At 67.3% G+C, this 27,560-nt stretch overlaps 12 non-coding genes across 12 annotated transcripts; all 12 read right to left on the bottom strand.

Moving 5' to 3' along the window:
• Nucleotides 1–1,585: 1,585 nt before the first annotated feature.
• TRNAP-AGG (transfer RNA proline (anticodon AGG)) lies at nt 1,586–1,657 on the bottom strand. The gene has a single exon. It is a non-coding gene; the product is annotated as a tRNA-Pro (tRNA).
• A 1,894-nt stretch (nt 1,658–3,551) lies between these two features.
• Nucleotides 3,552–3,623, bottom strand: TRNAP-AGG (transfer RNA proline (anticodon AGG)). Its single transcript has one exon. It is a non-coding gene; the product is annotated as a tRNA-Pro (tRNA).
• A 3,839-nt stretch (nt 3,624–7,462) lies between these two features.
• On the bottom strand, nt 7,463–7,534 carry TRNAP-AGG (transfer RNA proline (anticodon AGG)). The gene has a single exon. It is a non-coding gene; the product is annotated as a tRNA-Pro (tRNA).
• A 3,839-nt stretch (nt 7,535–11,373) lies between these two features.
• TRNAP-AGG (transfer RNA proline (anticodon AGG)) lies at nt 11,374–11,445 on the bottom strand. Its single transcript has one exon. It is a non-coding gene; the product is annotated as a tRNA-Pro (tRNA).
• A 1,886-nt stretch (nt 11,446–13,331) lies between these two features.
• On the bottom strand, nt 13,332–13,403 carry TRNAP-AGG (transfer RNA proline (anticodon AGG)). The gene has a single exon. It is a non-coding gene; the product is annotated as a tRNA-Pro (tRNA).
• Nucleotides 13,404–15,299: 1,896 nt separating this feature from the next.
• On the bottom strand, nt 15,300–15,371 carry TRNAP-AGG (transfer RNA proline (anticodon AGG)). The gene has a single exon. It is a non-coding gene; the product is annotated as a tRNA-Pro (tRNA).
• Nucleotides 15,372–17,257: 1,886 nt separating this feature from the next.
• Nucleotides 17,258–17,329, bottom strand: TRNAP-AGG (transfer RNA proline (anticodon AGG)). Its single transcript has one exon. It is a non-coding gene; the product is annotated as a tRNA-Pro (tRNA).
• Nucleotides 17,330–19,216: 1,887 nt separating this feature from the next.
• On the bottom strand, nt 19,217–19,288 carry TRNAP-AGG (transfer RNA proline (anticodon AGG)). The gene has a single exon. It is a non-coding gene; the product is annotated as a tRNA-Pro (tRNA).
• A 1,899-nt stretch (nt 19,289–21,187) lies between these two features.
• Nucleotides 21,188–21,259, bottom strand: TRNAP-AGG (transfer RNA proline (anticodon AGG)). Its single transcript has one exon. It is a non-coding gene; the product is annotated as a tRNA-Pro (tRNA).
• Nucleotides 21,260–23,159: 1,900 nt separating this feature from the next.
• Nucleotides 23,160–23,231, bottom strand: TRNAP-AGG (transfer RNA proline (anticodon AGG)). The gene has a single exon. It is a non-coding gene; the product is annotated as a tRNA-Pro (tRNA).
• A 1,892-nt stretch (nt 23,232–25,123) lies between these two features.
• Nucleotides 25,124–25,195, bottom strand: TRNAP-AGG (transfer RNA proline (anticodon AGG)). Its single transcript has one exon. It is a non-coding gene; the product is annotated as a tRNA-Pro (tRNA).
• A 1,887-nt stretch (nt 25,196–27,082) lies between these two features.
• On the bottom strand, nt 27,083–27,154 carry TRNAP-AGG (transfer RNA proline (anticodon AGG)). The gene has a single exon. It is a non-coding gene; the product is annotated as a tRNA-Pro (tRNA).
• Nucleotides 27,155–27,560: the final 406 nt, after the last annotated feature.

Below are 27,560 nucleotides of genomic sequence, written 5' to 3'. Positions count from 1 at the left end.
CGAGAGCACCGGGCCGCCTTTGGCCTGGCTGCTCGTCCTCAAGCTTCTGGCCCGAGATCAAGCAGGCTGTAAAGCGTCTCCCATCCCGAACGGCGCTCCGAGTGCGCCACGCCCGGGGGGGGGGCGGGGGCTGTCCCCCGAGAGCCGGGGGCCTCGTGCGCGGCTGCAGTTTTCCAGCTGAGCTGGCGGCTCCGCCGCGGGCCTCGGGGCGGCAGCGTCTGCCCCTGCCCGGCGGGCAGATGGGCTCCGGCCGCCTCCCAGGCTCCGCCTCCTCCCCCGGCCGACCCTTCGGCCCCTCCCCTGCCTTCAGGTGCCCACTAGAAAGCACCTCCCCCCACCGCCTCCGCTAGAGCTGAGCCATTAAGCCCTGCCACCGGGGCTCGTGCCGGAGAGCGCCGTCCCCCCCGTTGGGGGACAGCGGGCGGCCGGGAGGAATTCCGGCCACCAGGTCACCCCATTGAATCCAATGGGGGACCACAGCCGACCACTTCCCGCCGCGCCTCCTCCAGCCATGCCTCGGCAACCAGCTTGCCGTGCCCCCGTGCCCACCTTCCAGCTCCCTGCTCAAGACGCCTCTCAATTCAGACCGTCAGCCAGCAGCAGCTCCAGAGAAAAAGGGCAAGAAGGCCACAGCTCAGCGGGAAGTGGCAAGGGCTTGTCCGGGACTCGCACCCGGGACCTCTTGCTCCCAAAGCAAGAATCATGCTCCTAGACCAACAAGCCACGCCCGGCCTGCCTCCTGGCTCTGGCTTCCCAGCGGGAAAGGAACAAGCGGCTGCTAGCTGTGAGGCGGAGTCCGGAAGAGAGAGAGAAAGAAAGAGAATGCGAGTGCTCCCCTTGCTAAAGCAATCAGTTCCCCGCAACAATGGCGTCGTTCTCGGGGCACGCTTGCAGCAGAGGTGGAATCGTCGGCCGTCTGAAGTCCGGCGCCTGGATGGCATCCTCTCCCGGGACGGGCCTTCCAGCTCCACAGCCGTCAGTTCCTAGCAGACGTGGTCCTGAGGGCAGGAGCCGGTCGGAAGACCAAAGGGAGGAGGCGCCCGCCAGACCCCTTCTGTGACCTTCAGCACGTGGAGGGGGGCCCACTGTTGTGGCTGTGGAAAAGCCATTGGCCAGATGGACCCTGTCGCGTGAGAAAGCCCCCCGTCCGTGCAGGACTCGGTCCTCCTTTCGAGGCAGACGCCTCGGCCCGCCAACCAGGCGGCAGCTTGGCAGGAAAGACCGAGCGTTCAGGGTAGCTGGGTGCCTCCCCTGTGCTTCGTTGTTGCGCGGATGTTGCTCCACGGGCCCACTACGCTGCGTAGCCGTTCCCGCCAGAGGCCGGCTGGCTGTTGGCTGGGCCTGACTCCCGGAGCTGGAGCTTGAAGGAGAGGCGCAGAGCCAACGCCGGCATCTTGGAGTACCACAAGGACACGGGGACACGAGTAGCGTAACGTGAATGGGCGAGCGGGGCACCCAGCGGGAAGATGGGTTGGGGCGCTGCTCCCGCCAAAGAGGGGGCCCCGTGACCTATCCGCAGGGCTGAAGTAAGAAAGAGGAGAGCCACAGCCGAGCGCACGGGCCGGCCCCAAGCAGGAGAGGACCAGGGCTTGTCCGGGAGTTGAACCCGGGACCTCTCGCACCCTAAGCGAGAATCATACCCCTAGACCAACAAGCCAGACCTGGGGGCAAGCTGGCTCCTGGCAGCCTCACGAATTTGGCGGAAAGAGCAGGCAGCCGGAGGCACAAAGCGCAAAAGGCCCACGCCTCCGGGCACCTTTCCAAGCTGGCCTCCCGGGGCGCTCCATCCCGCTGCGAGAGCAAGAAAGAAAGCTCATTCGCGGCCTGACCTGGCTCGCACGCCACGCCGCGGCACGGCACAGCACGCCCGTGGGGAGGAAAAGGCCGGTCAAAGTAGGCCCGGGACACCGGCAAGCACGCTCGTTGTCCGGGCCTCGTCCGGGAGCTCGGCGCTGGGCCTCTGCCGCCCCGAGAGCACCGGGCCGCCTTTGGCCTGGCTGCTCGTCCTCAAGCTTCTGGCCCGAGATCAAGCAGGCTGTAAAGCGTCTCCCATCCCGAACGGCGCTCCGAGTGCGCCACGCGGGGGGGGGGCGGGGGCTGTCCCCCGAGAGCCGGGGGCCTCGTGCGCGGCTGCAGTTTTCCAGCTGAGCTGGCGGCTCCGCCGCGGGCCTCGGGGCGGCAGCGTCTGCCCCTGCCCGGCGGGCAGATGGGCTCTGGCCGCCTCCCAGCCTCCGCCTCCTCCCCGGCCGACCCTTCGGCCCCTCCCCTGCCTTCAGGTGCCCACTAGAAAGCAGCTCCCCCCACCGCCTCCGCTAGAGCTGAGCCATTAAGCCCTGCCACCAGGGCTCGTGCCGGAGAGCGCCGTCCCCCCCGTTGGGGGACAGCGGGCGGCCGGGAGGAATTCCGGCCACCAGGTCACCCCATTGAATCCAATGGGGGACCACAGCCGACCACTTCCCGCCGCGCCTCCTCCAGCCATGCCTCGGCAACCAGCTTGCCGTGCCCCCGTGCCCACCTTCCAGCTCCCTGCTCAAGACGCCTCTCAATTCAGACCGTCAGCCAGCAGCAGCTCGAGAGAAAAAGGGCAAGAAGGCCACAGCTCAGCGGGAAGTGGTAAGGGCTTGTCCGGGACTCGCACCCGGGATCTCTTGCTCCCAAAGCAAGAATCATGCTCCTAGACCAACAAGCCACGCCCAGCCTGCCTCCTGGCTCTGGCTTCCCAGCGGGAAAGGAACAAGCGGCTGCTAGCTGTGAGGCGGAGTCCGGAAGAGAGAGAGAAAGAAAGAGAAGGCGAGTGCTCCCCTTGCTAAAGCAATCAGTTCCGCGCAACAATGGCGTCGTGCTCGGGGCACGCTTGCAGCAGAGGTGGAATCGTCGGACGTCTGAAGTCCGGCGCCTGGATGACATCCTCTCCCGGGACGGGCCTTCCAGCCCTACAGCCGTCAGTTCCTAGCAGACGTGGTCCTGAGGGCAGGAGCCGGTCGGAAGACCAAAGGGAGGAGGCGCCCGCCAGACCCCTTCTGTGACCTTCAGCACGTGGAGGGGGGCCCACTGTTGTGGCTGTGGAAAAGCCATTGGCCAGATGGACCCTGTCGCGTGAGAAAGCCCCCCGTCCGTGCAGGACTCGGTCCTCCTTTCGAGGCAGACGCCTCGGCCCGCCAACCAGGCGGCAGCTTGGCAGGAAAGACCGACCGTTCAGGGTAGCTGGGTGCCTCCCCTGTGCTCCGTTGTTGCGCGGATGTTGCTCCACGGGCCCACTACGCTGCGTAGCCGTTCCCGCCAGAGGCCGGCTGGCTGTTGGCTGGGCCTGACTCCCGGAGCTGGAGCTTGAAGGAGAGGCGCAGAGCCAACGCCGGCATCTTGGAGTACCACAAGGACACGGGCACACGAGTAGCGTAACGTGAATGGGCGAGCGGGGCACCCAGCGGGAAGATGGGTTGGGGCGCTGCTCCCGCCAAAGAGGGGGCCCCGTGACCTATCCGCAGGGCTGAAGTAAGAAAGAGGAGAGCCACAGCCGAGCGCACGGGCCGGCCCCAAGCAGGAGAGGACCAGGGCTTGTCCGGGAGTTGAACCCGGGACCTCTCGCACCCTAAGCGAGAATCATACCCCTAGACCAACAAGCCAGACCTGGGGCAAGCTGGCTCCTGGCAGCCTCACGAATTTGGCGGAAAGAGCAGGCAGCCGGAAGCACAAAGCGCAAAAGGCCCACGCCTCCGGGCACCTTTCCAAGCTGGCCTCCCGGGGCGGTCCATCCCGCTGCGAGAGCAAGAAAGAAAGCTCATTCGAGGCCTGACCTGGCTCGCACGCCACGCCGCGGCACGGCACAGCACGCCCGTGGGGAGGAAAAGGCCGGCCAAAGTAGGCCCGGGACACCGGCAAGCACGCTCGTTGGCCGGGCCTCTTCCGGGAGCTCGGCGCTGGGCCTCTGCCGCCCCGAGAGCACCGGGCCGCCTTTGGCCTGGCTGCTCGTCCTCAAGCTTCTGGCCCGAGATCAAGCAGGCTATAAAGCGTCTCCCCTCCCGAACGGCGCTCCGAATGCGCCACGCGGGGGGAGGGCGGGGGCTGTCCCCCGAGAGCCGGGGGCCTCGTGCGCGGCTGCAGTTTTCCAGCTGAGCTGGCGGCTCCGCCGCGGGCCTCGGGGCGGCAGCGTCTGCCCCTGCCCCTGCCCGGCGGGCAGATGGGCTCCGGCCGCCTCCCAGCCTCCGCCTCCTCCCCCGGCCGACCCTTCGGCCCCTCCCCTGCCTTCAGGTGCCCACTAGAAAGCACCTCCCCCCACCGCCTCCGCTAGAGCTGAGCCATTAAGCCCTGCCACCGGGGCTCGTGCCGGAGAGCGCCGTCCCCCCCGTTGGGGGACAGCGGGCGGCCGGGAGGAATTCCGGCCACCAGGTCACCCCATTGAATCCAATGGGGGCCCACAGCCGACCACTTCCCGCCGCGCCTCCTCCAGCCATGCCTCGGCAACCAGCTTGCCGTGCCCCCGTGCCCACCTTCCGGCTCCCTGCTCAAGCCGCCTCTCAATTCAGACCGACAGCCGGCAGCAGCTCGAGAGAAAAAGGGGCAAGAAGGCCGCAGCTGAGCGGGAAGGGCAAGGGCTTGTCCGGGACTCGCACCCGGGACCTCTTGCTCCCAAAGCAAGAATCATGCTCCTAGACCAACAAGCCACGCCCGGCCTGCCTCCTGGGTCTCGCTTCCCAGCAGGAAAGGAACAAGCGGCTGCTAGCTGTGAGGCGGAGTCCGGAAGAGAGAAAGAAAGAGAAGGCGAGTGCTCCCCTTGCTAAAGCAATCAGTTCCGCGTAACAATGGCGTCGTTCTCGGGGCACGCTTGTAGCAGAGGTGGAATCGTCGGCCGTCTGAAGTCCGGCGCCTGGATGGCATCCTCTCCCGGGACGGGCCTTCCAGCTCCACAGCCGTCAGTTCCTAGCAGACGTGGTCCTGAGGGCAGGAGCCGGTCGGAAGACCAAAGGGAGGAGGCGCCCGCCAGACCCCTTCTGTGACCTTCAGCACGTGGAGGGGGGCCCACTGTTGTGGCTGTGGAAAGGCCATGGGCCAGATGGACCCTGTCGCGTGAGAAAGCCCCCCGTCCGTGCAGGACTCGGTCCTCCTTTCGAGGCAGACGCCTCGGCCCGCCAACCAGGCGGCAGCTTGGCAGGAAAGACCGACCGTTCAGGGTAGCTGGGTGCCTCCCCTGCGCTTCGTTGTTGCGCGGATGTTGCTCCACGGGCCCACTACGCTGCGTAGCCGTTCCCGCCAGAGGCCGGCTCGCTGTTGGCTGGGCCTGACTCCCGGAGCTGGAGCTTGAAGGAGAGGCGCAGAGCCAACGCCGGCATCTTGGAGTACCACAAGGACACGGGTAGCGTAACGTGAATGGGCGAGCGGGAAGATGGGTTGGGGCGCTGCTCCCGCCAAAGAGGGGGCCCCGTGACCTATCCGCAGGGCTGAAGTAAGAAAGAGGAGAGCCACAGGCAAGCGCGAGGGATGGCCCCAAGCAGGAGAGAGCCAGGGCTTGTCGGGGAGTTGAACCCGGGACCTCTCGCACCCTAAGCGAGAACCATACCCCTAGACCAACAAGCCAGACCTGGGGCAAACTGGCGCCTGGCAGGCCTCACGACTTTGACGGAAAGAGCAGGCAGCCGGAGGCACAAAGCGCAAAAGGCCCACGCCTCCGGGCACCTTTCCAAGCTGGCCTCCTGGGGAGCTCCATCCCGCTGCGAGAGCAAGAAAGAAAGCTCATTCGCGGCCTGACCTGGCTCGCACGCCACGCCACGGCACGGCACGGCACGGCACGGCACGCAAGTGGGGAGGAAAAGGCCGGTCAAAGTAGGCCCGGGACACCGGCAAGCACGCTCGTTGGCCGGGCCTCGTCCGGGAGCTCGGCGCTGGGCCTCAGCCGCCCCGAGAGCACCGGGCCGCCTTTGGCCTGGCTGCTCGCCCTCAAGCTTCTGGCCCGAGATCAAGCAGGCTGTGAAGCGTCTCCCCTCCCGAATGGCGCTCCGAGTGCGCCACGCGGCGGGGGCGGGGGCTGCCCCCCGAGAGCCGGGGGCCTCGTGCGCGGCTGCAGTTTTCCAGCTGAGCTGGCGGCTCCGCCGTGGGCCTCGGGGCGGCAGCGTCTGCCCCTGCCCGGCGGGCAGATGGGCTCCGGCCGCCTCCCAAACTCCGCCTCCTCCCCCGGCCGACCCTTCGGCCCCTCCCCTGCCTGCAGGTGCCCACTAGAAAGCACCTCCCCCCACCGCCTCCGCTAGAGCTGAGCCATTAAGCCCTGCCACCGGGGCTCGTGCCGGAGAGCGCCGTCCCCCCCGTTGGGGGACAGCGGGCGGCCGGGAGGAATTCCGGCCACCAGGTCACCCCATTGAATCCAATGGGGGCCCACAGCCGACCACTTCCCGCCGCGCCTCCTCCAGCCATGCCTCGGCAACCAGCTTGCCGTGCCCCCGTGCCCACCTTCCGGCTCCCTGCTCAAGCCGCCTCTCAATTCAGACCGACAGCCAGCAGCAGCTCGAGAGAAAAAGGGGCAAGAAGGCCGCAGCTGAGCGGGAAGGGCAAGGGCTTGTCCGGGACTCGCACCCGGGACCTCTTGCTCCCAAAGCAAGAATCATGCTCCTAGACCAACAAGCCACGCCCGGCCTGCCTCCTGGGTCTCGCTTCCCAGCGGGAAAGGAACAAGCGGCTGCTAGCTGTGAGGCGGAGTCCGGAAGAGAGAAAGAAAGAGAAGGCGAGTGCTCCCCTTGCTAAAGCAATCAGTTCCGCGCAACAATGGCGTCGTTCTCGGGGCACGCTTGTAGCAGAGGTGGAATCGTCGGCCGTCTGAAGTCCGGCGCCTGGATGGCATCCTCTCCCGGGACGGGCCTTCCAGCTCCACAGCCGTCAGTTCCTAGCAGACGTGGTCCTGAGGGCAGGAGCCGGTCGGAAGACCAAAGGGAGGAGGCGCCCGCCAGACCCCTTCTGTGACCTTCAGCACGTGGAGGGGGGCCCACTGTTGTGGCTGTGGAAAGGCCATGGGCCAGATGGACCCTGTCGCGTGAGAAAGCCCCCCGTCCGTGCAGGACTCGGTCCTCCTTTCGAGGCAGACGCCTCGGCCCGCCAACCAGGCGGCAGCTTGGCAGGAAAGACCGACCGTTCAGGGTAGCTGGGTGCCTCCCCTGCGCTTCGTTGTTGCGCGGATGTTGCTCCACGGGCCCACTACGCTGCGTAGCCGTTCCCGCCAGAGGCCGGCTCGCTGTTGGCTGGGCCTGACTCCCGGAGCTGGAGCTTGAAGGAGAGGCGCAGAGCCAACGCCGGCATCTTGGAGTACCACAAGGACACGGGTAGCGTAACGTGAATGGGCGAGCGGGGCACCCAGCGGGAAGATGGGTTGGGGCGCTGCTCCCGCCAAAGAGGGGGCCCCGTGACCTATCCGCAGGGCTGAAGTAAGAAAGAGGAGAGCCACAGGCAAGCGCGAGGGATGGCCCCAAGCAGGAGAGAGCCAGGGCTTGTCCGGGAGTTGAACCCGGGACCTCTCGCACCCTAAGCGAGAATCATACCCCTAGACCAACAAGCCAGACCTGGGGCAAGCTGGCGCCTGGCAGGCCTCACGACTTTGACGGAAAGAGCAGGCAGCCGGAGGCACAAAGCGCAAAAGGCCCACGCCTCCGGGCACCTTTCCAAGCTGGCCTCCCGGGGCGCTCCATCCCGCTGCGAGAGCAAGAAAGAAAGCTCATTCGAGGCCTGACCTGGCTCGCACGCCACGCCGCGGCACGGCACAGCACGCCCGTGGGGAGGAAAAGGCCGGCCAAAGTAGGCCCGGGACACCGGCAAGCACGCTCGTTGGCCGGGCCTCTTCCGGGAGCTCGGCGCTGGGCCTCTGCCGCCCCGAGAGCACCGGGCCGCCTTTGGCCTGGCTGCTCGTCCTCAAGCTTCTGGCCCGAGATCAAGCAGGCTATAAAGCGTCTCCCCTCCCGAACGGCGCTCCGAATGCGCCACGCGGGGGGAGGGCGGGGGCTGTCCCCCGAGAGCCGGGGGCCTCGTGCGCGGCTGCAGTTTTCCAGCTGAGCTGGCGGCTCCGCCGCGGGCCTCGGGGCGGCAGCGTCTGCCCCTGCCCCTGCCCGGCGGGCAGATGGGCTCCGGCCGCCTCCCAGCCTCCGCCTCCTCCCCGGCCGACCCTTCGGCCCCTCCCCTGCCTTCAGGTGCCCACTAGAAAGCACCTCCCCCCACCGCCTCCGCTAGAGCTGAGCCATTAAGCCCTGCCACCGGGGCTCGTGCCGGAGAGCGCCGTCCCCCCCGTTGGGGGACAGCGGGCGGCCGGGAGGAATTCCGGCCACCAGGTCACCCCATTGAATCCAATGGGGGCCCACAGCCGACCACTTCCCGCCGCGCCTCCTCCAGCCATGCCTCGGCAACCAGCTTGCCGTGCCCCCGTGCCCACCTTCCGGCTCCCTGCTCAAGCCGCCTCTCAATTCAGACCGACAGCCGGCAGCAGCTCGAGAGAAAAAGGGGCAAGAAGGCCGCAGCTGAGCGGGAAGGGCAAGGGCTTGTCCGGGACTCGCACCCGGGACCTCTTGCTCCCAAAGCAAGAATCATGCTCCTAGACCAACAAGCCACGCCCGGCCTGCCTCCTGGGTCTCGCTTCCCAGCGGGAAAGGAACAAGCGGCTGCTAGCTGTGAGGCGGAGTCCGGAAGAGAGAAAGAAAGAGAAGGCGAGTGCTCCCCTTGCTAAAGCAATCAGTTCCGCGTAACAATGGCGTCGTTCTCGGGGCACGCTTGTAGCAGAGGTGGAATCGTCGGCCGTCTGAAGTCCGGCGCCTGGATGGCATCCTCTCCCGGGACGGGCCTTCCAGCTCCACAGCCGTCAGTTCCTAGCAGACGTGGTCCTGAGGGCAGGAGCCGGTCGGAAGACCAAAGGGAGGAGGCGCCCGCCAGACCCCTTCTGTGACCTTCAGCACGTGGAGGGGGGCCCACTGTTGTGGCTGTGGAAAGGCCATGGGCCAGATGGACCCTGTCGCGTGAGAAAGCCCCCCGTCCGTGCAGGACTCGGTCCTCCTTTCGAGGCAGACGCCTCGGCCCGCCAACCAGGCGGCAGCTTGGCAGGAAAGACCGACCGTTCAGGGTAGCTGGGTGCCTCCCCTGCGCTTCGTTGTTGCGCGGATGTTGCTCCACGGGCCCACTACGCTGCGTAGCCGTTCCCGCCAGAGGCCGGCTCGCTGTTGGCTGGGCCTGACTCCCGGAGCTGGAGCTTGAAGGAGAGGCGCAGAGCCAACGCCGGCATCTTGGAGTACCACAAGGACACGGGTAGCGTAACGTGAATGGGCGAGCGGGAAGATGGGTTGGGGCGCTGCTCCCGCCAAAGAGGGGGCCCCGTGACCTATCCGCAGGGCTGAAGTAAGAAAGAGGAGAGCCACAGGCAAGCGCGAGGGATGGCCCCAAGCAGGAGAGAGCCAGGGCTTGTCGGGGAGTTGAACCCGGGACCTCTCGCACCCTAAGCGAGAACCATACCCCTAGACCAACAAGCCAGACCTGGGGCAAACTGGCGCCTGGCAGGCCTCACGACTTTGACGGAAAGAGCAGGCAGCCGGAGGCACAAAGCGCAAAAGGCCCACGCCTCCGGGCACCTTTCCAAGCTGGCCTCCTGGGGAGCTCCATCCCGCTGCGAGAGCAAGAAAGAAAGCTCATTCGCGGCCTGACCTGGCTCGCACGCCACGCCACGGCACGGCACGGCACGGCACGGCACGCAAGTGGGGAGGAAAAGGCCGGTCAAAGTAGGCCCGGGACACCGGCAAGCACGCTCGTTGGCCGGGCCTCGTCCGGGAGCTCGGCGCTGGGCCTCAGCCGCCCCGAGAGCACCGGGCCGCCTTTGGCCTGGCTGCTCGCCCTCAAGCTTCTGGCCCGAGATCAAGCAGGCTGTGAAGCGTCTCCCCTCCCGAATGGCGCTCCGAGTGCGCCACGCGGCGGGGGCGGGGGCTGCCCCCCGAGAGCCGGGGGCCTCGTGCGCGGCTGCAGTTTTCCAGCTGAGCTGGCGGCTCCGCCGTGGGCCTCGGGGCGGCAGCGTCTGCCCCTGCCCGGCGGGCAGATGGGCTCCGGCCGCCTCCCAAACTCCGCCTCCTCCCCCGGCCGACCCTTCGGCCCCTCCCCTGCCTGCAGGTGCCCACTAGAAAGCACCTCCCCCCACCGCCTCCGCTAGAGCTGAGCCATTAAGCCCTGCCACCGGGGCTCGTGCCGGAGAGCGCCGTCCCCCCCGTTGGGGGACAGCGGGCGGCCGGGAGGAATTCCGGCCACCAGGTCACCCCATTGAATCCAATGGGGGCCCACAGCCGACCACTTCCCGCCGCGCCTCCTCCAGCCATGCCTCGGCAACCAGCTTGCCGTGCCCCCGTGCCCACCTTCCGGCTCCCTGCTCAAGCCGCCTCTCAATTCAGACCGACAGCCAGCAGCAGCTCGAGAGAAAAAGGGGCAAGAAGGCCGCAGCTGAGCGGGAAGGGCAAGGGCTTGTCCGGGACTCGCACCCGGGACCTCTTGCTCCCAAAGCAAGAATCATGCTCCTAGACCAACAAGCCACGCCCGGCCTGCCTCCTGGGTCTCGCTTCCCAGCGGGAAAGGAACAAGCGGCTGCTAGCTGTGAGGCGGAGTCCGGAAGAGAGAAAGAAAGAGAAGGCGAGTGCTCCCCTTGCTAAAGCAATCAGTTCCGCGCAACAATGGCGTCGTTCTCGGGGCACGCTTGTAGCAGAGGTGGAATCGTCGGCCGTCTGAAGTCCGGCGCCTGGATGGCATCCTCTCCCGGGACGGGCCTTCCAGCTCCACAGCCGTCAGTTCCTAGCAGACGTGGTCCTGAGGGCAGGAGCCGGTCGGAAGACCAAAGGGAGGAGGCGCCCGCCAGACCCCTTCTGTGACCTTCAGCACGTGGAGGGGGGCCCACTGTTGTGGCTGTGGAAAGGCCATGGGCCAGATGGACCCTGTCGCGTGAGAAAGCCCCCCGTCCGTGCAGGACTCGGTCCTCCTTTCGAGGCAGACGCCTCGGCCCGCCAACCAGGCGGCAGCTTGGCAGGAAAGACCGACCGTTCAGGGTAGCTGGGTGCCTCCCCTGCGCTTCGTTGTTGCGCGGATGTTGCTCCACGGGCCCACTACGCTGCGTAGCCGTTCCCGCCAGAGGCCGGCTCGCTGTTGGCTGGGCCTGACTCCCGGAGCTGGAGCTTGAAGGAGAGGCGCAGAGCCAACGCCGGCATCTTGGAGTACCACAAGGACACGGGTAGCGTAACGTGAATGGGCGAGCGGGGCACCCAGCGGGAAGATGGGTTGGGGCGCTGCTCCCGCCAAAGAGGGGGCCCCGTGACCTATCCGCAGGGCTGAAGTAAGAAAGAGGAGAGCCACAGGCAAGCGCGAGGGATGGCCCCAAGCAGGAGAGAGCCAGGGCTTGTCCGGGAGTTGAACCCGGGACCTCTCGCACCCTAAGCGAGAATCATACCCCTAGACCAACAAGCCAGACCTGGGGCAAGCTGGCGCCTGGCAGGCCTCACGACTTTGACGGAAAGAGCAGGCAGCCGGAGGCACAAAGCGCAAAAGGCCCACGCCTCCGGGCACCTTTCCAAGCTGGCCTCCCGGGGCGCTCCATCCCGCTGCGAGAGCAAGAAAGAAAGCTCATTCGCGGCCTGACCTGGCTCGCACGCCACGCCGCGGCACGGCACGGCACGGCACGCAAGTGGGGAGGAAAAGGCCGGCCAAAGTAGGCCCGGGACACCGGCAAGCACGCTCGTTGGCCGGGCCTCGTCCGGGAGCTCGGCGCTGGGCCTCTGCCGCCCCGAGAGCACCGGGCCGCCTTTGGCCTGGCTGCTCGTCCTCAAGCTTCTGGCCCGAGATCAAGCAGGCTGTGAAGCGTCTCCCCTCCCGAATGGCGCTCCGAGTGCGCCACGCGGCGGGGGCGGGGGCTGCCCCCCGAGAGCCGGGGGCCTCGTGCGCGGCTGCAGTTTTCCAGCTGAGCTGGCGGCTCCGCCGCGGGCCTCGGGGCGGCAGCGTCTGCCCCTGCCCGGCGGGCAGATGGGCTCCGGCCGCCTCCCAAACTCCGCCTCCTCCCCCGGCCGACCCTTCGGCCCCTCCCCTGCCTGCAGGTGCCCACTAGAAAGCACCTCCCCCCACCGCCTCCGCTAGAGCTGAGCCATTAAGCCCTGCCACCGGGGCTCGTGCCGGAGAGCGCCGTCCCCCCCGTTGGGGGACAGCGGGCGGCCGGGAGGAATTCCGGCCACCAGGTCACCCCATTGAATCCAATGGGGGCCCACAGCCGACCACTTCCCGCCGCGCCTCCTCCAGCCATGCCTCGGCAACCAGCTTGCCGTGCCCCCGTGCCCACCTTCCGGCTCCCTGCTCAAGCCGCCTCTCAATTCAGACCGACAGCCAGCAGCAGCTCGAGAGAAAAAGGGGCAAGAAGGCCGCAGCTGAGCGGGAAGGGCAAGGGCTTGTCCGGGACTCGCACCCGGGACCTCTTGCTCCCAAAGCAAGAATCATGCTCCTAGACCAACAAGCCACGCCCGGCCTGCCTCCTGGGTCTCGCTTCCCAGCGGGAAAGGAACAAGCGGCTGCTAGCTGTGAGGCGGAGTCCGGAAGAGAGAAAGAAAGAGAAGGCGAGTGCTCCCCTTGCTAAAGCAATCAGTTCCGCGCAACAATGGCGTCGTTCTCGGGGCACGCTTGTAGCAGAGGTGGAATCGTCGGCCGTCTGAAGTCCGGCGCCTGGATGGCATCCTCTCCCGGGACGGGCCTTCCAGCTCCACAGCCGTCAGTTCCTAGCAGACGTGGTCCTGAGGGCAGGAGCCGGTCGGAAGACCAAAGGGAGGAGGCGCCCGCCAGACCCCTTCTGTGACCTTCAGCACGTGGAGGGGGGCCCACTGTTGTGGCTGTGGAAAGGCCATGGGCCAGATGGACCCTGTCGCGTGAGAAAGCCCCCCGTCCGTGCAGGACTCGGTCCTCCTTTCGAGGCAGACGCCTCGGCCCGCCAACCAGGCGGCAGCTTGGCAGGAAAGACCGACCGTTCAGGGTAGCTGGGTGCCTCCCCTGCGCTTCGTTGTTGCGCGGATGTTGCTCCACGGGCCCACTACGCTGCGTAGCCGTTCCCGCCAGAGGCCGGCTCGCTGTTGGCTGGGCCTGACTCCCGGAGCTGGAGCTTGAAGGAGAGGCGCAGAGCCAACGCCGGCATCTTGGAGTACCACAAGGACACGGGTAGCGTAACGTGAATGGGCGAGCGGGGCACCCAGCGGGAAGATGGGTTGGGGCGCTGCTCCCGCCAAAGAGGGGGCCCCGTGACCTATCCGCAGGGCTGAAGTAAGAAAGAGGAGAGCCACAGGCAAGCGCGAGGGATGGCCCCAAGCAGGAGAGAGCCAGGGCTTGTCCGGGAGTTGAACCCGGGACCTCTCGCACCCTAAGCGAGAATCACACCCCTAGACCAACAAGCCAGACCTGGGACAAGCTGGCGCCTGGCAGGCCTCACGACTTTGACGGAAAGAGCAGGCAGCCGGAGGCACAAAGCGCAAAAGGCCCACGCCTCCGGGCACCTTTCCAAGCTGGCCTCCCGGGGAGCTCCATCCCGCTGCGAGAGCAAGAAAGAAAGCTCATTCGCGGCCTGACCTGGCTCGCACGCCACGCCACGGCACGGCACGGCACGGCACGGCACGGCACGCAAGTGGGGAGGAAAAGGCCGGCCAAAGTAGGCCCGGGACACCGGCAAGCACGCTCGTTGGCCGGGCCTCGTCCGGGAGCTCGGCGCTGGGCCTCTGCCGCCCCGAGAGCACCGGGCCGCCTTTGGCCTGGCTGCTCGTCCTCAAGCTTCTGGCCCGAGATCAAGCAGGCTGTGAAGCGTCTCCCCTCCCGAATGGCGCTCCGAGTGCGCCACGCGGCGGGGGCGGGGGCTGCCCCCCGAGAGCCGGGGGCCTCGTGCGCGGCTGCAGTTTTCCAGCTGAGCTGGCGGCTCCGCCGTGGGCCTCGGGGCGGCAGCGTCTGCCCCTGCCCGGCGGGCAGATGGGCTCCGGCCGCCTCCCAAACTCCGCCTCCTCCCCCGGCCGACCCTTCGGCCCCTCCCCTGCCTGCAGGTGCCCACTAGAAAGCACCTCCCCCCACCGCCTCCGCTAGAGCTGAGCCATTAAGCCCTGCCACCGGGGCTCGTGCCGGAGAGCGCCGTCCCCCCCGTTGGGGGACAGCGGGCGGCCGGGAGGAATTCCGGCCACCAGGTCACCCCATTGAATCCAATGGGGGCCCACAGCCGACCACTTCCCGCCGCGCCTCCTCCAGCCATGCCTCGGCAACCAGCTTGCCGTGCCCCCGTGCCCACCTTCCGGCTCCCTGCTCAAGCCGCCTCTCAATTCAGACCGACAGCCAGCAGCAGCTCGAGAGAAAAAGGGGCAAGAAGGCCGCAGCTGAGCGGGAAGGGCAAGGGCTTGTCCGGGACTCGCACCTGGGACCTCTTGCTCCCAAAGCAAGAATCATGCTCCTAGACCAACAAGCCACGCCCGGCCTGCCTCCTGGGTCTCGCTTCCCAGCGGGAAAGGAACAAGCGGCTGCTAGCTGTGAGGCGGAGTCCGGAAGAGAGAAAGAAAGAGAAGGCGAGTGCTCCCCTTGCTAAAGCAATCAGTTCCGCGTAACAATGGCGTCGTTCTCGGGGCACGCTTGTAGCAGAGGTGGAATCGTCGGCCGTCTGAAGTCCGGCGCCTGGATGGCATCCTCTCCCGGGACGGGCCTTCCAGCTCCACAGCCGTCAGTTCCTAGCAGACGTGGTCCTGAGGGCAGGAGCCGGTCGGAAGACCAAAGGGAGGAGGCGCCCGCCAGACCCCTTCTGTGACCTTCAGCACGTGGAGGGGGGCCCACTGTTGTGGCTGTGGAAAGGCCATGGGCCAGATGGAGCCTGTCGCGTGAGAAAGCCCCCCGTCCGTGCAGGACTCGGTCCTCCTTTCGAGGCAGACGCCTCGGCCCGCCAACCAGGCGGCAGCTTGGCAGGAAAGACCGACCGTTCAGGGTAGCTGGGTGCCTCCCCTGCGCTTCGTTGTTGCGCGGATGTTGCTCCACGGGCCCACTACGCTGCGTAGCCGTTCCCGCCAGAGGCCGGCTCGCTGTTGGCTGGGCCTGACTCCCGGAGCTGGAGCTTGAAGGAGAGGCGCAGAGCCAACGCCGGCATCTTGGAGTACCACAAGGACACGGGTAGCGTAACGTGAATGGGCGAGCGGGGCACCCAGCGGGAAGATGGGTTGGGGCGCTGCTCCCGCCAAAGAGGGGGCCCCGTGACCTATCCGCAGTGCTGTAGTAAGAAAGAGGAGAGCCACAGGCAAGCGCGAGGGATGGCCCCAAGCAGGAGAGAGCCAGGGCTTGTCCGGGAGTTGAACCCGGGACCTCTCGCACCCTAAGCGAGAATCATACCCCTAGACCAACAAGCCAGACCTGGGGCAAGCTGGCGCCTGGCAGGCCTCACGACTTTGACGGAAAGAGCAGGCAGCCGGAGGCACAAAGCGCAAAAGGCCCACGCCTCCGGGCACCTTTCCAAGCTGGCCTCCCGGGGCGCTCCATCCCGCTGCGAGAGCAAGAAAGAAAGCTCATTCGCGGCCTGACCTGGCTCGCACGCCACGCCGCGGCACGGCACGGCACGGCACGCAAGTGGGGAGGAAAAGGCCGGCCAAAGTAGGCCCGGGACACCGGCAAGCACGCTCGTTGGCCGGGCCTCGTCCGGGAGCTCGGCGCTGGGCCTCTGCCGCCCCGAGAGCACCGGGCCGCCTTTGGCCTGGCTGCTCGTCCTCAAGCTTCTGGCCCGAGATCAAGCAGGCTGTGAAGCGTCTCCCCTCCCGAATGGCGCTCCGAGTGCGCCACGCGGCGGGGGCGGGGGCTGCCCCCCGAGAGCCGGGGGCCTCGTGCGCGGCTGCAGTTTTCCAGCTGAGCTGGCGGCTCCGCCGCGGGCCTCGGGGCGGCAGCGTCTGCCCCTGCCCGGCGGGCAGATGGGCTCCGGCCGCCTCCCAAACTCCGCCTCCTCCCCCGGCCGACCCTTCGGCCCCTCCCCTGCCTGCAGGTGCCCACTAGAAAGCACCTCCCCCCACCGCCTCCGCTAGAGCTGAGCCATTAAGCCCTGCCACCGGGGCTCGTGCCGGAGAGCGCCGTCCCCCCCGTTGGGGGACAGCGGGCGGCCGGGAGGAATTCCGGCCACCAGGTCACCCCATTGAATCCAATGGGGGCCCACAGCCGACCACTTCCCGCCGCGCCTCCTCCAGCCATGCCTCGGCAACCAGCTTGCCGTGCCCCCGTGCCCACCTTCCGGCTCCCTGCTCAAGCCGCCTCTCAATTCAGACCGACAGCCAGCAGCAGCTCGAGAGAAAAAGGGGCAAGAAGGCCGCAGCTGAGCGGGAAGGGCAAGGGCTTGTCCGGGACTCGCACCCGGGACCTCTTGCTCCCAAAGCAAGAATCATGCTCCTAGACCAACAAGCCACGCCCGGCCTGCCTCCTGGGTCTCGCTTCCCAGCGGGAAAGGAACAAGCGGCTGCTAGCTGTGAGGCGGAGTCCGGAAGAGAGAAAGAAAGAGAAGGCGAGTGCTCCCCTTGCTAAAGCAATCAGTTCCGCGCAACAATGGCGTCGTTCTCGGGGCACGCTTGTAGCAGAGGTGGAATCGTCGGCCGTCTGAAGTCCGGCGCCTGGATGGCATCCTCTCCCGGGACGGGCCTTCCAGCCCTACAGCCGTCAGTTCCTAGCAGACGTGGTCCTGAGGGCAGGAGCCGGTCGGAAGACCAAAGGGAGGAGGCGCCCGCCAGACCCCTTCTGTGACCTTCAGCACGTGGAGGGGGGCCCACTGTTGTGGCTGTGGAAAGGCCATGGGCCAGATGGAGCCTGTCGCGTGAGAAAGCCCCCCGTCCGTGCAGGACTCGGTCCTCCTTTCGAGGCAGACGCCTCGGCCCGCCAACCAGGCGGCAGCTTGGCAGGAAAGACCGACCGTTCAGGGTAGCTGGGTGCCTCCCCTGCGCTTCGTTGTTGCGCGGATGTTGCTCCACGGGCCCACTACGCTGCGTAGCCGTTCCCGCCAGAGGCCGGCTCGCTGTTGGCTGGGCCTGACTCCCGGAGCTGGAGCTTGAAGGAGAGGCGCAGAGCCAACGCCGGCATCTTGGAGTACCACAAGGACACGGGTAGCGTAACGTGAATGGGCGAGCGGGGCACCCAGCGGGAAGATGGGTTGGGGCGCTGCTCCCGCCAAAAAGGGGGCCCCGTGACCTATCCGCAGGGCTGAAGTAAGAAAGAGGAGAGCCACAGGCAAGCGCGAGGGATGGCCCCCAGCAGGAGAGAGCCAGGGCTTGTCCGGGAGTTGAACCCGGGACCTCTCGCACCCTAAGCGAGAATCATACCCCTAGACCAACAAGCCAGACCTGGGGCAAGCTGGCGCCTGGCAGGCCTCACGACTTTGACGGAAAGAGCAGGCAGCCGGAGGCACAAAGCGCAAAAGGCCCACGCCTCCGGGCACCTTTCCAAGCTGGCCTCCCGGGGCGCTCCATCCCGCTGCGAGAGCAAGAAAGAAAGCTCATTCGCGGCCTGACCTGGCTCGCACGCCACGCCACGCCACGCCACGCCACGGCACGCAAGTGGGGAGGAAAAGGCCGGCCAAAGTAGGCCCGGGACACCGGCAAGCACGCTCGTTGGCCGGGCCTCGTCCGGGAGCTCGGCGCTGGGCCTCTGCCGCCCCGAGAGCACCGGGCCGCCTTTGGCCTGGCTGCTCGCCCTCAAGCTTCTGGCCCGAGATCAAGCAGGCTGTGAAGCGTCTCCCCTCCCGAATGGCGCTCCGAGTGCGCCACGCGGGGGGGGGCGGGGGCTGCCCCCCGAGAGCCGGGGGCCTCGTGCGCGGCTGCAGTTTTCCAGCTGAGCTGGCGGCTCCGCCGCGGGCCTCTGGGCGGCAGCGTCTGCCCCTGCCCGGCGGGCAGATGGGCTCCGGCCGCCTCCCAAACTCCGCCTCCTCCCCCGGCCGACCCTTCGGCCCCTCCCCTGCCTGCAGGTGCCCACTAGAAAGCACCTCCCCCCACCGCCTCCGCTAGAGCTGAGCCATTAAGCCCTGCCACCGGGGCTCGTGCCGGAGAGCGCCGTCACCCCCGTTGGGGGACAGCGGGCGGACGGGAGGAATTCCGGCCACCAGGTCACCCCATTGAATCCAATGGGGGCCCACAGCCGACCACTTCCCGCCGCGCCTCCTCCAGCCATGCCTCGGCAACCAGCTTGCCGTGCCCCCGTGCCCACCTTCCGGCTCCCTGCTCAAGCCGCCTCTCAATTCAGACCGACAGCCAGCAGCAGCTCGAGAGAAAAAGGGGCAAGAAGGCCGCAGCTGAGCGGGAAGGGCAAGGGCTTGTCCGGGACTCGCACCCGGGACCTCTTGCTCCCAAAGCAAGAATCATGCTCCTAGACCAACAAGCCACGCCCGGCCTGCCTCCTGGGTCTCGCTTCCCAGCGGGAAAGGAACAAGCGGCTGCTAGCTGTGAGGGGGAGTCCGGAAGAGAGAAAGAAAGAGAAGGCGAGTGCTCCCCTTGCTAAAGCAATCAGTTCCGCGCAACAATGGCGTCGTTCTCGGGGCACGCTTGTAGCAGAGGTGGAATCGTCGGCCGTCTGAAGTCCGGCGCCTGGATGGCATCCTCTCCCGGGACGGGCCTTCCAGCTCCACAGCCGTCAGTTCCTAGCAGACGTGGTCCTGAGGGCAGGAGCCGGTCGGAAGACCAAAGGGAGGAGGCGCCCGCCAGACCCCTTCTGTGACCTTCAGCACGTGGAGGGGGGCCCACTGTTGTGGCTGTGGAAAGGCCATGGGCCAGATGGACCCTGTCGCGTGAGAAAGCCCCCCGTCCGTGCAGGACTCGGTCCTCCTTTCGAGGCAGACGCCTCGGCCCGCCAACCAGGCGGCAGCTTGGCAGGAAAGACCGACCGTTCAGGGTAGCTGGGTGCCTCCCCTGTGCTTCGTTGTTGCGCGGATGTTGCTCCACGGGCCCACTACGCTGCGTAGCCGTTCCCGCCAGAGGCCGGCTCGCTGTTGGCTGGGCCTGACTCCCGGAGCTGGAGCTTGAAGGAGAGGCGCAGAGCCAACGCCGGCATCTTGGAGTACCACAAGGACACGGGTAGCGTAACGTGAATGGGCGAGCGAGGCACCCAGCGGGAAGATGGGTTGGGGCGCTGCTCCCGCCAAAGAGGGGGCCCCGTGACCTATCCGCAGGGCTGAAGTAAGAAAGAGGAGAGCCACAGGCAAGCGCGAGGGATGGCCCCCAGCAGGAGAGAGCCAGGGCTTGTCCGGGAGTTGAACCCGGGACCTCTCGCACCCTAAGCGAGAATCATACCCCTAGACCAACAAGCCAGACCTGGGGCAAGCTGGCGCCTGGCAGGCCTCATGACTTTGACGGAAAGAGCAGGCAGCCGGAGGCACAAAGCGCAAAAGGCCCACGCCTCCGGGCACCTTTCCAAGCTGGCCTCCCGGGGCGCTCCATCCCGCTGCGAGAGCAAGAAAGAAAGCTCATTCGCGGCCTGACCTGGCTCGCACGCCACGCCACGGCACGGCACGGCACGGCACGCAAGTGGGGAGGAAAAGGCCGGCCAAAGTAGGCCCGGGACACCGGCAAGCACGCTCGTTGGCCGGGCCTCGTCCGGGAACTCGGCGCTGGGCCTCTGCCGCCCCGAGAGCACCGGGCCGCCTTTGGCCTGGCTGCTCGCCCTCAAGCTTCTGGCCCGAGATCAAGCAGGCTGTGAAGCGTCTCCCCTCCCGAATGGCGCTCCGAGTGCGCCACGCGGGGGGGGGCGGGGCTGCCCCCCGAGAGCCGGGGGCCTCGTGCGCGGCTGCAGTTTTCCAGCTGAGCTGGCGGCTCCGCCGCGGGCCTCGGGGCGGCAGCGTCTGCCCCTGCCCGGCGGGCAGATGGGCTCCGGCCGCCTCCCAAACTCCGCCTCCTCCCCCGGCCGACCCTTCGGCCCCTCCCCTGCCTGCAGGTGCCCACTAGAAAGCACCTCCCCCCACCGCCTCCGCTAGAGCTGAGCCATTAAGCCCTGCCACCGGGGCTCGTGCCGGAGAGCGCCGTCACCCCCGTTGGGGGACAGCGGGCGGACGGGAGGAATTCCGGCCACCAGGTCACCCCATTGAATCCAATGGGGGCCCACAGCCGACCACTTCCCGCCGCGCCTCCTCCAGCCATGCCTCGGCAACCAGCTTGCCGTGCCCCCGTGCCCACCTTCCGGCTCCCTGCTCAAGCCGCCTCTCAATTCAGACCGACAGCCAGCAGCAGCTCGAGAGAAAAAGGGGCAAGAAGGCCGCAGCTGAGCGGGAAGGGCAAGGGCTTGTCCGGGACTCGCACCCGGGACCTCTTGCTCCCAAAGCAAGAATCATGCTCCTAGACCAACAAGCCACGCCCGGCCTGCCTCCTGGGTCTCGCTTCCCAGCGGGAAAGGAACAAGCGGCTGCTAGCTGTGAGGGGGAGTCCGGAAGAGAGAAAGAAAGAGAAGGCGAGTGCTCCCCTTGCTAAAGCAATCAGTTCCGCGCAACAATGGCGTCGTTCTCGGGGCACGCTTGTAGCAGAGGTGGAATCGTCGGCCGTCTGAAGTCCGGCGCCTGGATGGCATCCTCTCCCGGGACGGGCCTTCCAGCTCCACAGCCGTCAGTTCCTAGCAGACGTGGTCCTGAGGGCAGGAGCCGGTCGGAAGACCAAAGGGAGGAGGCGCCCGCCAGACCCCTTCTGTGACCTTCAGCACGTGGAGGGGGGCCCACTGTTGTGGCTGTGGAAAGGCGCTGTGGAAAGGCCATGGGCCAGATGGACCCTGTCGCGTGAGAAAGCCCCCCGTCCGTGCAGGACTCGGTCCTCCTTTCGAGGCAGACGCCTCGGCCCGCCAACCAGGCGGCAGCTTGGCAGGAAAGACCGACCGTTCAGGGTAGCTGGGTGCCTCCCCTGTGCTTCGTTGTTGCGCGGATGTTGCTCCACGGGCCCACTACGCTGCGTAGCCGTTCCCGCCAGAGGCCGGCTCGCTGTTGGCTGGGCCTGACTCCCGGAGCTGGAGCTTGAAGGAGAGGCGCAGAGCCAACGCCGGCATCTTGGAGTACCACAAGGACACGGGTAGCGTAACGTGAATGGGCGAGCGGGGCACCCAGCGGGAAGATGGGTTGGGGCGCTGCTCCCGCCAAAGAGGGGGCCCCGTGACCTATCCGCAGGGCTGAAGTAAGAAAGAGGAGAGCCACAGGCAAGAGCGAGGGATGGCCCCCAGCAGGAGAGAGCCAGGGCTTGTCCGGGAGTTGAACCCGGGACCTCTCGCACCCTAAGCGAGAATCATACCCCTAGACCAACAAGCCAGACCTGGGGCAAGCTGGCGCCTGGCAGGCCTCATGACTTTGACGGAAAGAGCAGGCAGCCGGAGGCACAAAGCGCAAAAGGCCCACGCCTCCGGGCACCTTTCCAAGCTGGCCTCCCGGGGCGCTCCATCCCGCTGCGAGAGCAAGAAAGAAAGCTCATTCGCGGCCTGACCTGGCTCGCACGCCACGCCACGGCACGGCACGGCACGGCACGCAAGTGGGGAGGAAAAGGCCGGCCAAAGTAGGCCCGGGACACCGGCAAGCACGCTCGTTGGCCGGGCCTCGTCCGGGAACTCGGCGCTGGGCCTCTGCCGCCCCGAGAGCACCGGGCCGCCTTTGGCCTGGCTGCTCGCCCTCAAGCTTCTGGCCCGAGATCAAGCAGGCTGTGAAGCGTCTCCCCTCCCGAATGGCGCTCCGAGTGCGCCACGCGGGGGGGGGCGGGGGCTGCCCCCCGAGAGCCGGGGGCCTCGTGCGCGGCTGCAGTTTTCCAGCTGAGCTGGCGGCTCCGCCGCGGGCCTCGGGGCGGCAGCGTCTGCCCCTGCCCGGCGGGCAGATGGGCTCCGGCCGCCTCCCAAACTCCGCCTCCTCCCCCGGCCGACCCTTCGGCCCCTCCCCTGCCTGCAGGTGCCCACTAGAAAGCACCTCCCCCCACCGCCTCCGCTAGAGCTGAGCCATTAAGCCCTGCCACCGGGGCTCGTGCCGGAGAGCGCCGTCACCCCCGTTGGGGGACAGCGGGCGGACGGGAGGAATTCCGGCCACCAGGTCACCCCATTGAATCCAATGGGGGCCCACAGCCGACCACTTCCCGCCGCGCCTCCTCCAGCCATGCCTCGGCAACCAGCTTGCCGTGCCCCCGTGCCCACCTTCCGGCTCCCTGCTCAAGCCGCCTCTCAATTCAGACCGACAGCCAGCAGCAGCTCGAGAGAAAAAGGGGCAAGAAGGCCGCAGCTGAGCGGGAAGGGCAAGGGCTTGTCCGGGACTCGCACCCGGGACCTCTTGCTCCCAAAGCAAGAATCATGCTCCTAGACCAACAAGCCACGCCCGGCCTGCCTCCTGGGTCTCGCTTCCCAGCGGGAAAGGAACAAGCGGCTGCTAGCTGTGAGGGGGAGTCCGGAAGAGAGAAAGAAAGAGAAGGCGAGTGCTCCCCTTGCTAAAGCAATCAGTTCCGCGCAACAATGGCGTCGTTCTCGGGGCACGCTTGTAGCAGAGGTGGAATCGTCGGCCGTCTGAAGTCCGGCGCCTGGATGGCATCCTCTCCCGGGACGGGCCTTCCAGCTCCACAGCCGTCAGTTCCTAGCAGACGTGGTCCTGAGGGCAGGAGCCGGTCGGAAGACCAAAGGGAGGAGGCGCCCGCCAGACCCCTTCTGTGACCTTCAGCACGTGGAGGGGGGCCCACTGTTGTGGCTGTGGAAAGGCGCTGTGGAAAGGCCATGGGCCAGATGGACCCTGTCGCGTGAGAAAGCCCCCCGTCCGTGCAGGACTCGGTCCTCCTTTCGAGGCAGACGCCTCGGCCCGCCAACCAGGCGGCAGCTTGGCAGGAAAGACCGACCGTTCAGGGTAGCTGGGTGCCTCCCCTGTGCTTCGTTGTTGCGCGGATGTTGCTCCACGGGCCCACTACGCTGCGTAGCCGTTCCCGCCAGAGGCCGGCTCGCTGTTGGCTGGGCCTGACTCCCGGAGCTGGAGCTTGAAGGAGAGGCGCAGAGCCAACGCCGGCATCTTGGAGTACCACAAGGACACGGGTAGCGTAACGTGAATGGGCGAGCGGGGCACCCAGCGGGAAGATGGGTTGGGGCGCTGCTCCCGCCAAAGAGGGGGCCCCGTGACCTATCCGCAGGGCTGAAGTAAGAAAGAGGAGAGCCACAGGCAAGAGCGAGGGATGGCCCCCAGCAGGAGAGAGCCAGGGCTTGTGCGGGAGTTGAACCCGGGACCTCTCGCACCCTAAGCGAGAATCATACCCCTAGACCAACAAGCCAGACCTGGGGCAAGCTGGCGCCTGGCAGGCCTCACGACTTTGACGGAAAGAGCAGGCAGCCGGAGGCACAAAGCGCAAAAGGCCCACGCCTCCGGGCACCTTTCCAAGCTGGCCTCCCGGGGCGCTCCATCCCGCTGCGAGAGCAAGAAAGAAAGCTCATTCGCGGCCTGACCTGGCTCGCACGCCACGCCACGGCACGGCACGGCACGGCACGGCACGCAAGTGGGGAGGAAAAGGCCGGCCAAAGTAGGCCCGGGACACCGGCAAGCACGCTCGTTGGCCGGGCCTCGTCCGGGAGCTCGGCGCTGGGCCTCTGCCGCCCCGAGAGCACCGGGCCGCCTTTGGCCTGGCTGCTCGCCCTCAAGCTTCTGGCCCGAGATCAAGCAGGCTGTGAAGCGTCTCCCCTCCCGAATGGCGCTCCGAGTGCGCCACGCGGGGGGGGGCGGGGGCTGCCCCCCGAGAGCCGGGGGCCTCGTGCGCGGCTGCAGTTTTCCAGCTGAGCTGGCGGCTCCGCCGCGGGCCTCGGGGCGGCAGCGTCTGCCCCTGCCCGGCGGGCAGATGGGCTCCGGCCGCCTCCCAAACTCCGCCTCCTCCCCCGGCCGACCCTTCGGCCCCTCCCCTGCCTGCAGGTGCCCACTAGAAAGCACCTCCCCCCACCGCCTCCGTTAGAGCTGAGCCATTAAGCCCTGCCACCGGGGCTCGTGCCGGAGAGCGCCGTCCCCCCCGTTGGGGGACAGCGGGCGGCCGGGAGGAATTCCGGCCACCAGGTCACCCCATTGAATCCAATGGGGGCCCACAGCCGACCACTTCCCGCCGCGCCTCCTCCAGCCATGCCTCGGCAACCAGCTTGCCGTGCCCCCGTGCCCACCTTCCGGCTCCCTGCTCAAGCCGCCTCTCAATTCAGACCGACAGCCAGCAGCAGCTCGAGAGAAAAAGGGGCAAGAAGGCCGCAGCTGAGCGGGAAGGGCAAGGGCTTGTCCGGGACTCGCACCCGGGACCTCTTGCTCCCAAAGCAAGAATCATGCTCCTAGACCAACAAGCCACGCCCGGCCAGCCTCCTGGTTCTCGCTTCCCAGCGGGAAAGGAACAAGCGGCTGCTAGCTGTGAGGCGGAGTCCGGAAGAGAGAAAGAAAGAGAAGGCGAGTGCTCCCCTTGCTAAAGCAATCAGTTCCGCGCAACAATGGCGTCGTTCTCGGGGCACGCTTGTAGCAGAGGTGGAATCGTCGGCCGTCTGAAGTCCGGCGCCTGGATGGCATCCTCTCCCGGGACGGGCCTTCCAGCTCCACAGCCGTCAGTTCCTAGCAGACGTGGTCCTGAGGGCAGGAGCCGGTCGGAAGACCAAAGGGAGGAGGCGCCCGCCAGACCCCTTCTGTGACCTTCAGCACGTGGAGGGGGGCCCACTGTTGTGGCTGTGGAAAGGCCATGGGCCAGATGGACCCTGTCACGTGAGAAAGCCCCCCGTCCGTGCAGGACTCGGTCCTCCTTTCGAGGCAGACGCCTCGGCCCGCCAACCAGGCGGCAGCTTGGCAGGAAAGACCAACCGTTCAGGGTAGCTGGGTGCCTCCCCTGTGCTTCGTTGTTGCGCGGATGTTGCTCCACGGGCCCACTACGCTGCGTAGCCGTTCCAGCCAGAGGCCGGCTCGCTGTTGGCTGGGCCTGACTCCCGGAGCTGGAGCTTGAAGGAGAGGCGCAGAGCCAACGCCGGCATCTTGGAGTACCACAAGGACACGGGTAGCGTAACGTGAATGGGCGAGCGGGGCACCCAGCGGGAAGATGGGTTGGGGCGCTGCTCCCGCCAAAAAGGGGGCCCCGTGACCTATCCGCAGGGCTGAAGTAAGAAAGAGGAGAGCCACAGGCAAGCGCGAGGGATGGCCCCAAGCAGGAGAGGGCCAGGGCTTGTCCGGGTGTTGAACCCGGGACCTCTCGCACCCTAAGCGAGAATCATACCCCTAGACCAACAAGCCAGACCTGGGGCAAGCTGGCGCCTGGCAGGCCTCACGACTTTGACGGAAAGAGCAGGCAGCCGGAGGCACAAAGCGCAAAAGGCCCACGCCTCCGGGCACCTTTCCAAGCTGGCCTCCCGGGGCGCTCCATCCCGCTGCGAGAGCAAGAAAGAAAGCTCATTCGCGGCCTGACCTGGCTCGCACGCCACGCCACGGCACGGCACGGCACGGCACGCAAGTGGGGAGGAAAAGGCCGGCCAAAGTAGGCCCGGGACACCGGCAAGCACGCTCGTTGGCCGGGCCTCGTCCGGGAGCTCGGCGCTGGGCCTCTGCCGCCCCGAGAGCACCGGGCCGCCTTTGGCCTGGCTGCTCGCCCTCAAGCTTCTGGCCTGAGATCAAGCAGGCTGTGAAGCGTCTCCCCTCCCGAATGGCGCTCCGAGTGCGCCACGCGGGGGGGGGCGGGGGCTGCCCCCCGAGAGCCGGGGGCCTCGTGCGCGGCTGCAGTTTTCCAGCTGAGCTGGCGGCTCCGCCGCGGGCCTCGGGGCGGCAGCGTCTGCCCCTGCCCGGCGGGCAGATGGGCTCCGGCCGCCTCCCAAACTCCGCCTCCTCCCCCGGCCGACCCTTCGGCCCCTCCCCTGCCTGCAGGTGCCCACTAGAAAGCACCTCCCCCCACCGCCTCCGCTAGAGCTGAGCCATTAAGCCCTGCCACCGGGGCTCGTGCCGGAGAGCGCCGTCACCCCCGTTGGGGGACAGCGGGCGGACGGGAGGAATTCCGGCCACCAGGTCACCCCATTGAATCCAATGGGGGCCCACAGCCGACCACTTCCCGCCGCGCCTCCTCCAGCCATGCCTCGGCAACCAGCTTGCCGTGCCCCCGTGCCCACCTTCCGGCTCCCTGCTCAAGCCGCCTCTCAATTCAGACCGACAGCCAGCAGCAGCTCGAGAGAAAAAGGGGCAAGAAGGCCGCAGCTGAGCGGGAAGGGCAAGGGCTTGTCCGGGACTCGCACCCGGGACCTCTTGCTCCCAAAGCAAGAATCATGCTCCTAGACCAACAAGCCACGCCCGGCCTGCCTCCTGGGTCTCGCTTCCCAGCGGGAAAGGAACAAGCGGCTGCTAGCTGTGAGGGGGAGTCCGGAAGAGAGAAAGAAAGAGAAGGCGAGTGCTCCCCTTGCTAAAGCAATCAGTTCCGCGCAACAATGGCGTCGTGCTCGGGGCACGCTTGCAGCAGAGGTGGAATCGTCGGCCGTCTGAAGTCCGGCGCCTGGATGGCATCCTCTCCCGGGACGGGCCTTCCAGCTCCACAGCCGTCAGTTCCTAGCAGACGTGGTCCTGAGGGCAGGAGCCGGTCGGAAGACCAAAGGGAGGAGGCGCCCGCCAGACCCCTTCTGTGACCTTCAGCACGTGGAGGGGGGCCCACTGTTGTGGCTGTGGAAAGGCCATGGGCCAGATGGACCCTGTCGCGTGAGAAAGCCCCCCGTCCGTGCAGGACTCGGTCCTCCTTTCGAGGCAGACGCCTCGGCCCGCCAACCAGGCGGCAGCTTGGCAGGAAAGACCGACCGTTCAGGGTAGCTGGGTGCCTCCCCTGTGCTTCGTTGTTGCGCGGATGTTGCTCCACGGGCCCACTACGCTGCGTAGCCGTTCCCGCCAGAGGCCGGCTCGCTGTTGGCTGGGCCTGACTCCCGGAGCTGGAGCTTGAAGGAGAGGCGCAGAGCCAACGCCGGCATCTTGGAGTACCACAAGGACACGGGTAGCGTAACGTGAATGGGCGAGCGGGGCACCCAGCGGGAAGATGGGTTGGGGCGCTGCTCCCGCCAAAGAGGGGGCCCCGTGACCTATCCGCAGGGCTGAAGTAAGAAAGAGGAGAGCCACAGGCAAGCGCGAGGGATGGCCCCCAGCAGGAGAGAGCCAGGGCTTGTCCGGGAGTTGAACCCGGGACCTCTCGCACCCTAAGCGAGAATCATACCCCTAGACCAACAAGCCAGACCTGGGGCAAGCTGGCGCCTGGCAGGCCTCACGACTTTGACGGAAAGAGCAGGCAGCCGGAGGCACAAAGCGCAAAAGGCCCACGCCTCCGGGCACCTTTCCAAGCTGGCCTCCCGGGGCGCTCCATCCCGCTGCGAGAGCAAGAAAGAAAGCTCATTCGCGGCCTGACCTGGCTCGCACGCCACGCCACGGCACGGCACGGCACGGCACGGCACGGCACGCAAGTGGGGAGGAAAAGGCCGGCCAAAGTAGGCCCGGGACACCGGCAAGCACGCTCGTTGGCCGGGCCTCGTCCGGGAGCTCGGCGCTGGGCCTCTGCCGCCCCGAGAGCACCGGGCCGCCTTTGGCCTGGCTGCTCGCCCTCAAGCTTCTGGCCCGAGATCAAGCAGGCTGTGAAGCGTCT

This window comes from Pelodiscus sinensis, chromosome 6, assembly GCF_052426305.1.
Source record: "Pelodiscus sinensis isolate ZL-2025 chromosome 6, ASM5242630v1, whole genome shotgun sequence".
NCBI lineage: Eukaryota > Metazoa > Chordata > Testudines > Trionychidae > Pelodiscus > Pelodiscus sinensis.
The sequence above is the reverse complement of the archived record's forward strand: the minus strand, read 5'-3'. Positions and strand labels throughout refer to the sequence as shown.